The sequence below is a fragment of the Siniperca chuatsi genome, linkage group LG13, assembly GCF_020085105.1.
Source record: "Siniperca chuatsi isolate FFG_IHB_CAS linkage group LG13, ASM2008510v1, whole genome shotgun sequence".
NCBI classification, from domain to species: domain Eukaryota; kingdom Metazoa; phylum Chordata; class Actinopteri; order Centrarchiformes; family Sinipercidae; genus Siniperca; species Siniperca chuatsi.
Genome location: NC_058054.1, coordinates 4,843,245 through 4,853,200, shown reverse-complemented (window position 1 = coordinate 4,853,200; position 9,956 = coordinate 4,843,245). Strand labels below are relative to the sequence as shown.

The 9,956-nt window shown below is 39.7% G+C and overlaps 1 long non-coding RNA gene across 3 annotated transcripts; it reads right to left on the bottom strand.

The window, feature by feature from the left end:
• Positions 1 to 876: 876 nt before the first annotated feature.
• On the bottom strand, positions 877 to 9,275 carry LOC122887356. Of its 3 annotated transcripts, XR_006380520.1 has the most exons (3): positions 8,826 to 9,275; positions 3,234 to 5,064; positions 877 to 3,137 (listed from the first exon to the last, which is right to left on the bottom strand). It is a non-coding gene; the product is annotated as an uncharacterized LOC122887356 (long non-coding RNA). The 3 variants fall into 3 exon arrangements; XR_006380519.1 differs by having other exon boundaries at positions 877 to 5,064; XR_006380521.1 differs by having other exon boundaries at positions 877 to 3,349.
• Between the last annotated feature and the right edge of the window lie 681 nt (positions 9,276 to 9,956).

Sequence of the window (9,956 nt, the reverse complement as noted above, 5' to 3'; positions counted from 1 at the left end):
AGCTTGGATGACTTTCTTGGTCTCATAAAGTGACAGACTGGGTGTAAGTTTTGTGATATCTCTGAGCTAACATGAAAAGGAAAACTGACTAGAACACTTTTGTTAAAATGTAAAAACAAGTAAGTAAGTAAGGTGATGTCAGTCAAGCACAGTCTGTATACGCCCACACAGTCCGAAAGGTCTAATCAGCCACCAGAAATGAAAACACCTGTGTGGGTGGATCATACCTGTGCCAGACCTTTGAAACCCCCCTCCATTTATTTATTGGTTTCTTTCAAAATTTTTGAAAAATTATTTGAAAATGAATGAATGAGCTGGGAGTCAGTTTAACGAAATTGAATACTGAGTAATGTTGTTGGTGTTTGAGTTCTGAACAAGCTGGAGGGAATTTTATTGAAACTGAGATATGCAAGTGCATCACAATAAAGGAAGTTACAAAAGCTGGGATGACTAACAGAATAGGTCTAATGTTAGTGACATTACTGACCTGAAGGAAACATGACAAGACCACTTATGTAATGTGACTAACTGAATATCTTTTTTACTTATTAGGTTAATCGCATAGAAAACCTCAGTTTTTGAAAAGTTCTGGACTAAATTTATTTATTATTAGCAGAAGAAACTTAACATGGTCTTTGGTGACCTCAAATAACTTCCACCTGAGCAGAGGTCTAATCAACCAGAATAACTGAAAACACCTGTATGGAAAGGCAGGGTCTTTAATCATTAAGTTACAAAGGTGGGTCACTTTAGGTTGGTTCTCCTTTGGCAGCAGTTGGCAGCATATCAAACTGCACTTTTATGTTTGAAGAAATGAAAGCTAACTAACAGAGCAGTTAGCCAGTTGTAGGTCTGAACAACAAAAGGACCACAAACAACTTTCTTCATTTATTAGAAAGATTTTTGTTTTCATGATGTTATTTCACACATTAACTTTTACTAAGGATACAATTAAAGTTTCTGTCAGACAGAACACTTCACATTTATCGTCATTTCCATTCAGTCACGTGTGAGGCTGATAATTCCTAAGCCTTGGGTTTGATGAGTTACATAATTTCAATTTTCCCTGAAACATTTAGCCTAATAAATAATTTCAAATGTACAAAGGACACCATAATCATATTCTGGGTTGTTCAATAATGAATTCAGAATCAGTAAATACGGATGCAAATAATGAATAAATAATAAATGCATTCTGTCTAGAAATGATTCCTGCGCCTCTGAGCAGGACACAGTACACAGTATAAATACAGAATGCAGGTTGTTATTCATGTGCAGGTGTTTGTTAAACAGGTAACAGGCTACAGAGAAAACACACTACTGCTCTGGCAGCGATAACTGTGTGCCTTTCTTAGTATTAGCACAGTGCACATGTGCAGACACAATCTCCCTCAAAAGGCTCACGTGACGCTTCACGTGACGCTTCAGAGGTAAAGACGTCTCATTTTCTAAAAACATATTTCCTCTTTTCTTTCCTCCTGACATGGAAAAGACTCAAGTGAGGGAAACATGGATGCATTTAAAAGACTTGAGATGTACTCAATGTTTTCTTTTCTACGTACTTGAATTCCATTTGTGCACAAAACTGATCATTTCTTTGAGTCACCCTGACCATTCCTTATTAGCCCCTGCTCAAAATATGAGCAAACATTTGGGGGCAAAAAATTATTAAAACACTCCCTCAATGTGCATGGAGGAAAAGTGCAGCATTAGCACAGTAGGATGCATGAAATATGAAGTAGGACCTCTACGCTGGCTACAGTATTCTCACCTACTGTTTCAGAGTTATGACAGATCATTATTTCTCTCCCATTTCCTCCTCTACATAGCTGAAAAGTAACATCTGTTGATGAAATTAGCGTAGAGAAGCACAGCCAAAAACAGCAAGCCAGTCGACACTGAAAAAATATGATAAAACAGCTGTTACATATGTTCTGAAAACAGGAGAGACTAGAGAGAATGCCACACTTCAAACCTTATATTTCTGCATTACACATACTTTTCTGCACGCTACATGCTTGCAGATGTCTGCCTTTCACTTCTCCAAACCAGTAACTACTTAGCAAACTGTGGATGTGAGACAACAGTGTGTTTTGTTAGGAATGCATACTGGCAATTAATTTAATTTCATTCTTATGTAGTGATCAAGAATTTCAAGTTTTATTTTAATGTTGACTGCCTGAAAGTCAGTTTGAGAAACAGCACCAGCAGAATCCCAAAAAATTGAAATTTATATTAATACATTAATTTTCTTAATCCTGAGAGGAAATGCAAATGTTTTATCAACTGTTTACCAGATGCTACATATGCCTCCCCCCACCCCATCCCTTGGACTACACTTAAAATACTCATTAAAATGACAAATGCAAAGTTTTCTTTTTGCTTCAAGTGATGAAAGCTCCAACCCTTCACAAGCAACAAGAGTGTCTGAGAGCTCACTTCAAAAACGACCATAAATTGTAACCCCGTAAAGTCCCCTTTGTCCAAACTTTTAATATCAAGAGTTTTATTGCTGGCCTTGGCATTGTGAATAGGATTGGTGCAGTGTTATTGACAGTGAATGGGCTTTGGGTGTTGTGGTAGTAGAGTTGTCAAGGTCGCCTTAAAGCATCTCTCCCCCCATCCCCAACACACTTTGTTATCCTGAATTTGTGGTATTTAAAGGACACGTAACCAGAGGAGTTTAGAATGAGTTTAACAGGAAAATGAGAGTAAATTCCTGAACAGACATTCATGTGTCTCACCTGAAGTAATGCTTTTTTCCCCCTGTGGAGGAAGAGTTAACTTGCCATTTTGACAGGTTACATGTGAAAAGGACCAGGACGGAGTAGCACTTAGTGTCAGTTCATACATAGGTTTGAACATTTATATGGCTTAAGAGAAATAAATATGACATTGTAACACTAAGTAGTAAAAAACAAACAAACCTAGGTGCTCTTTTTGCATTGCACTTTGTTCATAATTTGCTTTGCCAATCAAGTATTTTGTGTCACTGACAAATAGCAAACAGTCTTCACATAGTGCTGACTTTCTGAGGAACCGAAGAGCTGTAGTCCAAAATGCAGGAAGCTATCGTAGCTTTGATACTGTAGCTGTGTTGCACCATCCACTTCAGCCCTCCTCTGCCATAGTATAAACTACTCCAGAAACGAAGCATGGTTTGCAGACATTAATTTAAGAGAAAAACTCTATATTTAATTAAATGATGTACAAAATGCCAAGTTTGTACTCACATGGCTACAGTACACAAACAAGCCATGCGTGTAGTTACGTCACCAAGCGTCTAGCACCGGCAATTCCATGAGGATGCGCACATGGACTTCACTGTACCACTTTCTGGTAACTGCACCTTAAAGCAACAGAACATATTAACATAATATGCAGCAGTGGAACACAAACCATTGCATCAAAAAATTGGTATTATTATTATTTTGTAGCAAGAACAAAAAAATAAACAAAACTTCAATGGAGGTTGAAAGATGTTGACGAAAGAGATGGCACCATGTATGTCTGTATGGCCTGCTGCCAACTTCCAGTTAAGTTGTTGAAAAAACATGTCTACATATTGAATTTTCTTGCCAAAGTGGAATGCAAATATAGTGTACATTGTAATAGTTGAATAAAAACGCCCCTAAAGGGCTGACATAAATAAAGTGTAAGGAGCAAAAAATTCACACATGCCTTTGTTTGCGAGTTTACTCTTCACTTCATCCTTAATTGCAAGGAAGCACAGATGCAACAATATTTCTGTCACCCTGGAATGATTTTGTAGATAATGAGCAATAGGAACAAAATAAGGGTTGAGAGGTGGAGAGGATATTTATTTATTTTTTCTCCTTGGACTTGGAACCTGGTGGTTTTATATTGGCCTGTGTGAAAGGGGAGGCTGCTCAGGGGCCCTTTGTCAGTGCTGCCCCGTCTCTCTGTCTCTGCCTTTATGTTTAGATGCCTTTGAGACGGGACGTGAAGGTATGTGGCTGGGAGAGGGCAAGCTCAGGGATGAATGGCTTTGTTTTGAGTTGTTTTTAAAGTACAGGGTTGTTTTCACCCCAGTGTGTCCTCCCCTCCAGGACGCCTCAAAGCAGAGCAGCAGCTCTGTGGCTGAGTGGATTAATTATAAATGCATCCTGTTAGTCTGTTTATGGGGAATTAGAACAGACACATGAAAAACTGCAGATATTGTCAGGTAGATAGATGAATCTAACGCTTAAACGATTAGTGGACTGACAGAAAACTAATGGACAACAATTTTGCTAATGAATTATTTAAGTCATGCGTCAACATCATCTTAAATTGAATCCTTGGGTTTGTACTGTTCAAACAAAATGAGCGATTTGAAGATGTCACCATGAGCTCAAGGGACGCTGATGGGCATCTTTCACTATTTCTGACAAACGATGGATTCACTGAAAAAACCCCAAAATAATCAATAAAGACAATAATCATTAGTTGCAGCCCTAGATGGATCTATCGAACATGTTTTCCATGTGTTTACCGACGGAATACAGTAAAAGATGAGATCTACTGTGTATTGTGAGCCGCACATCAGGAGAAAATGTAAACTTAGGTTGTATCTTAAACACAAAGTTATGATGCACAAATGTACCACCAGTGATTCCATCATGAAATTCAGTTTACCTTGACCAAGTGAAACCTAAGACGTCACAGATCAATATACTTGGAATAGAAAGATAATAAATCTCTGTGTTTTCTTAACACTACACCATAAGTCAAACTCGGAACATTTCATTTCCAGTGCAACAGACTGCATTTCTCATCAGCAGCTGAATATACACTCAGTAACTCGCTCATGACTTAACTTGAATTTGCAATAAAAACAAAGGGGGGGGCACTGGCAAGGAAATGCAGCAGGAAACGTTTTTTATGCTACAGTAAGGTAAGGATGGTGAAAATGAAAATTTCAGTACTTGACAAAAGTGAGCTTTGGTGTCTCCATTCAAACTCTGTCAAGCGTTCCTCTCTCCGAGCCTCCATGAGACAACTATTAACGAGCAAACTGATTTCAAAGGTCCTCTGGGTTGGAGAGACTGCATGTCCGGGCATCTGTGGAAGAAAAAAAAAAGTCCCATATTGCGCTCTCTCTGTCTCCTCTCTCTCCCTTTGAGAACTGACAGAGGTTTCGATAGTGGCAGTAAATTCACTTCGCAGACCTGCTGGGAGGCAGGGGAGCGCAGCGATGGGAAGGCCTTTCTGCACTTCAAGGACCCCGAGCGTCTGCCGGATAGCCTGTCAGAAATACTAAGGCTGATAATAAATTTGCTTTTGCACAGCTGTGGCTGTGAAATGAGCGCTGAGGCACCGGGGTGGAGGCGAGAGCTAGAGGAAAGAAATCTGTGAGGCAATTGGTTGGCCTAACTTTTAGAGGGAGAAATTGTTCAAACAGTGAAGGCAAGGCAAAGAGTGAAATTTATCACCACTGCATACTTCACAAATATAGAGTGCCTTTTCTGTGTCATATGGGGTTTCATTCATAATGAAAGACATGTCGGAAATGATAGCCATAACCTGTGATGTGTGATGCAGCTTGGACATGACTATTGTGTACTTATCAGCCAAATTACTAAGTTGGACAAAATTCAAACAATTGTTACAAACAATGAGACTGAGAAATGTTTGCCTCTTTCATCCATTTGCATGAAGCATCTCAGCCGGGTAGACAAACAAGTGTGCTGTCGAGGTTGCTGAGCTTAGAGATCGACACCAATTCATCATTGCAGAATCTCAAAGTTTGATTTTGGTTGCATTATCAAGGAAGGTTTTTATAACAGTTGCTGCATACAACAGCATTACCACGTGACAATAATATAACTTTGACAGCAAATACATTCGACTGAATGCTCTAAATCTAATGCCTGAAGTCTCAAGCGACTGAATCTGACTCAAGTAAATTTTGAGCTCTTAAATATGTATAGACTATTTATGGCCCACTGAATTCCAAACACTTTCTACATGGAAGGAAAAAAAAATCTAAAACGTGATGGCAGCACAGTACAAATCCACAAGGCAATTGGCTAACAATATGCAAACCCACTAGTATGGTCCTGATGATGAGCACACATGACGATTGCAGGCATCAAGCATGTGAGTTTGTTTCTACATACTTTTTCTGCCTTAGGGCCTGTTTGCTCTGTAGCATGTATGTCAGAATTTACTTCGAAACTATGAACTGTCAGTTTGTGTTTGCATCAGTGTGACCTCGAAAAATTCCTGCAGTTATCTCACCTGGTAAATAAAATTGATTCAGAATGTAGAAACAAGTGTTGATGTGAACTTAATTTTTTTTTTTCTCCGAATATGAAAGTGTTAATGTTCAGTAGGATTTTATACAAATACACTTCTGAGACAGGTTATCCTGAGTACATTTCAAGACGTCTCCTCACATCCTTGCAAAAGCTGCTTCTCATTCCTTTTGCTCTGTGCTTCCTGTGATCTGCCTCTAACAATGTAAAGGAAGGTGATACGTGTCCCTTTGCAATTTCCCTCATCTGAAGCCGTTATTTCCTTTCTTATCACATAAATGCAATGAGATCTGTAAGAAATCTGCTCTCCTGGTATCTGCCCCTCTCCCTTTTCCCGTCTTTGCTTCGCCCACTTGCTGTCCCTCGCTCCCCCAGCACTCCCCCTCATGCTACGTTCCATTTGCTTTGAGCCACTCTGTGCATTAAGGCTGGAATCTGAGTAATGTATAAATCTATTTGGTCCGTTCTTTTGCACATGCCCCACCCTGCAGTTCAGGCAGGCCTGGAGTGTCCAGGACCTCCTTGTGAGGCTCCCACGGGGGATACCTGGTGTTTGAAGCCATCTGCCTGGGTATAAAAAAACCCCTCCAGTCTGGGGGGTAGACAGGCAGGGAACGTGATAGAAAGTCAAAACGGGAAAGAGTGAGGTAGAGTCAAAGATAGGATATTTACCCCTTTTTATTTTCTTTATCATTTCTATTTTTGGTTTTATACTTTTGTGACACTTTTTCTCACAAATTTTAGATAATAGATAATATCCTTGTGATCCAGGACATGTCTGAACAACACTGGAGAACTTCTGAACGAAGACCCTATTTAAACCTAGTCACTTTATACATCTTGGTGTTTTTGATGCTGGATGGCCGTCCAATCTGCCCAAGTGTAAATCCAGCGAAGATTTAAAAAACAGACTGAATGCTGATTTAGATGCATTTTAGCTGGAAGTCAAAGAAGTTAAATACATCTGTTTTTCCAAGACACATTTGTATGTAAATGTAACTGTTATTCAGCTGTCTTGGAAATTGCCCCTCAGTGTCTGTCCCTTGTAATAATGGCAGCTCAAATTTAAACTAAAGTCTTTCTCACTGTCTCACAGCAAAAGGAAGAAAGTGGCTCCAGCAATTCCAATACACATGGTCATACAAAGGATGCAACGAGCTGCTGAAGGGCTTAACTAATCCCTGATCACCGCAACAATCGAATAGTATGTATGGGTGATGAGAGCATTGATTTATATGGGTGACAGAGCAGTGTGAGTCAGTGCCGCTGAAGACTAGCAAAACTTGGTCGTAGTCCATTCATCATCCATGTGTTTGTCTTAGTTTATGGATTAGCAAGCTAGGTAAACTGATAAATCACTGAATCTTGTTCACTAAACTTCAATAGCAAATATCTAGTCCTCTAAGGAACTCTTCCAGAATTGTCCTAAAATACACTATATATAGTATTATAAGTAATACTAATTTGAGTCCTAATGTTTGAGTCTCTGGCTTTGAATGTGTGCACACCTACCAGATGGATTAATGCTTCTGAAACAACTGATACTAAACAACTGATACTGTTAGAATGAACACAACGTTCAATGACCAAACATTTCTGTTTGATATTCAGCAGACCTGCTAATATATATTAAGTCACAGCTTAAACAGCTAAAATCCTGTGCATAATTCTGGCATGGATTAGATGTCACAATCTGACTCTAAAACTTTAAAAGGTGATTTCCATTCAGAATGGGTACATGTACTAACATCTCTTTACTGTAATCTAAAATGTCTTTACTTGAAGTGGTTTGGGAGCTTTGAGGTAAGATCAAATAGCTTTACGCACCAGCCTCATGCCGTCATGGCGTTTTCTTGTTCATTATGTGGTCTCACTGTGTACATACATTAATGTTTTCAACTCTGCAGCCTGTAGAATTCAAAGAAAAGTCCATGTTTGAATTAGGCTCATCATGTCAAGTAGTTGCAAGATAGACTGAGCTTGCATTGTAGTTTAACAGAACCAACACTTTAAACACAAGACACCTCTATTGGATGAAAACCTCATCTCCAAAATGTCAGTGTTTCAGAAGTTCAAAGCAGTTTTCAGTTTCATTGCCACCAGGTTTTGTGAGGACTGTGGATTTTTAACTGACAAATGATCATGTAATCCACCTGTGGTGAATACAGTCGTTCAGTTGTCTTAACACTAATTTTCAATAATACTCAACATTTTGCTGGATAATCTAACAATGTAGGTCTTTATGGCTGTTTTAATTGTTTCAATGTTGTTTTGTTTCCTGTTTCTTCAGCTTGGTATGCATGCTCTAAATACCACAATACCCATGAACCTCAGCCTACATTGCTATGGAGAAAGAGCTGTAGCAAATTCAGAATTCTTGTTGCACAAGAAAAACACTGCACAGCATTTGCTGAATTAATTGAAAACTGATCCAGAATACAAGTGAACTAATTCAAACTGCTAAATGTTTTGTTAGGCTTCTGCAAAAAGCTAAATCTGAGCTTTAGCTTTCCATTGGTGTTGCACACAGGAGAAGTTTGAGCTCTGTGAATGAGTGTTTCTTACCTTTAGGTTTTTGTGTGAACAGGCTTGTTTATTCAGATGTAGTAGGTATTACTCGAGAGAGAGCTGGACCCAAAATGCAAAACTCAGTAGTGGTAAGAAAATGGCAAACAGTTTATTTCAGTTCATGGTGGGAAGGGGGAACAGTCTCTTGTAGTCCAGAGAGATGAAGACTGGTGTGGAGTGGAGACTGCAGACAAAGGAGAAGACATGTACAGTCCCAGGGTTTGTTCAGCATGGCAGAGAGTGTGGCAGCCAGGCAGTCAGGAAGTGATGACAAGGAGGCAATTCTAGGCACAGAAGGAAAACAGGATCAGGCAGCGTTCACAAGACTGGATTTGGCCGCTCTTGTTACCACAAAGGGTAACTGACGATCTGGCGAAGAATGGAGTGAAGAGCCTGGGTATTTGTACTGTAGAGTCTTGATTAGTGCCTGTGGTGTGCGGCAGGTAGCGAGGGAGAACCAGGTGGGTGGTGATTGCATAGAGTGCCACGCCCAGACAGACACATACACCAAGACAGGAGACAAACCCAAAGAGGGGACTCACAACACACAAGGAAGGGTCTAACACAGGGGAAAACAAGGGAGACTAGCAGGATCCTGACAGAAGGGTGACTTATAAAAGGAAAAATACACATAAAATCACTTAGTAAAGTGTTGGTCCGCCACGATCCAGAACAGCTTTAGTGCTCCTTGCCAGAGATCCTCCAAATCTCTGAACTTTACTGCAGGGATGAACAGCATTCTTCCAAAAGATTTTCCCTCATTTGGTGTTTTGATGACGGTGGAAAGTGCTGTCTAACATGTCACTCCCAAATCTCCCATGGATGTTCAGTTGGTAACCCTCATGCCTCATATGGAAGCATCTACATTCGTTATGCTTCTCCAATTAATCTATACATGTATTTTCTGATGCAGCTGCTTATGATTTGCATTCATGGTTCAACCGATCATTCAAGCCTTGGAAATGCTCCAACTGTCAGTCACCTTTCTACTCACTCAGTTCTCCCATTTCGCTATGCTATGAAAATCACCTAAAACTGAAATTACTGGAGATTTCAGATATCAAAGCAACATATTCCTATTGACATATGCTGTGTTGACAAACAGCACTAGTATAGCATAAAGGAGTC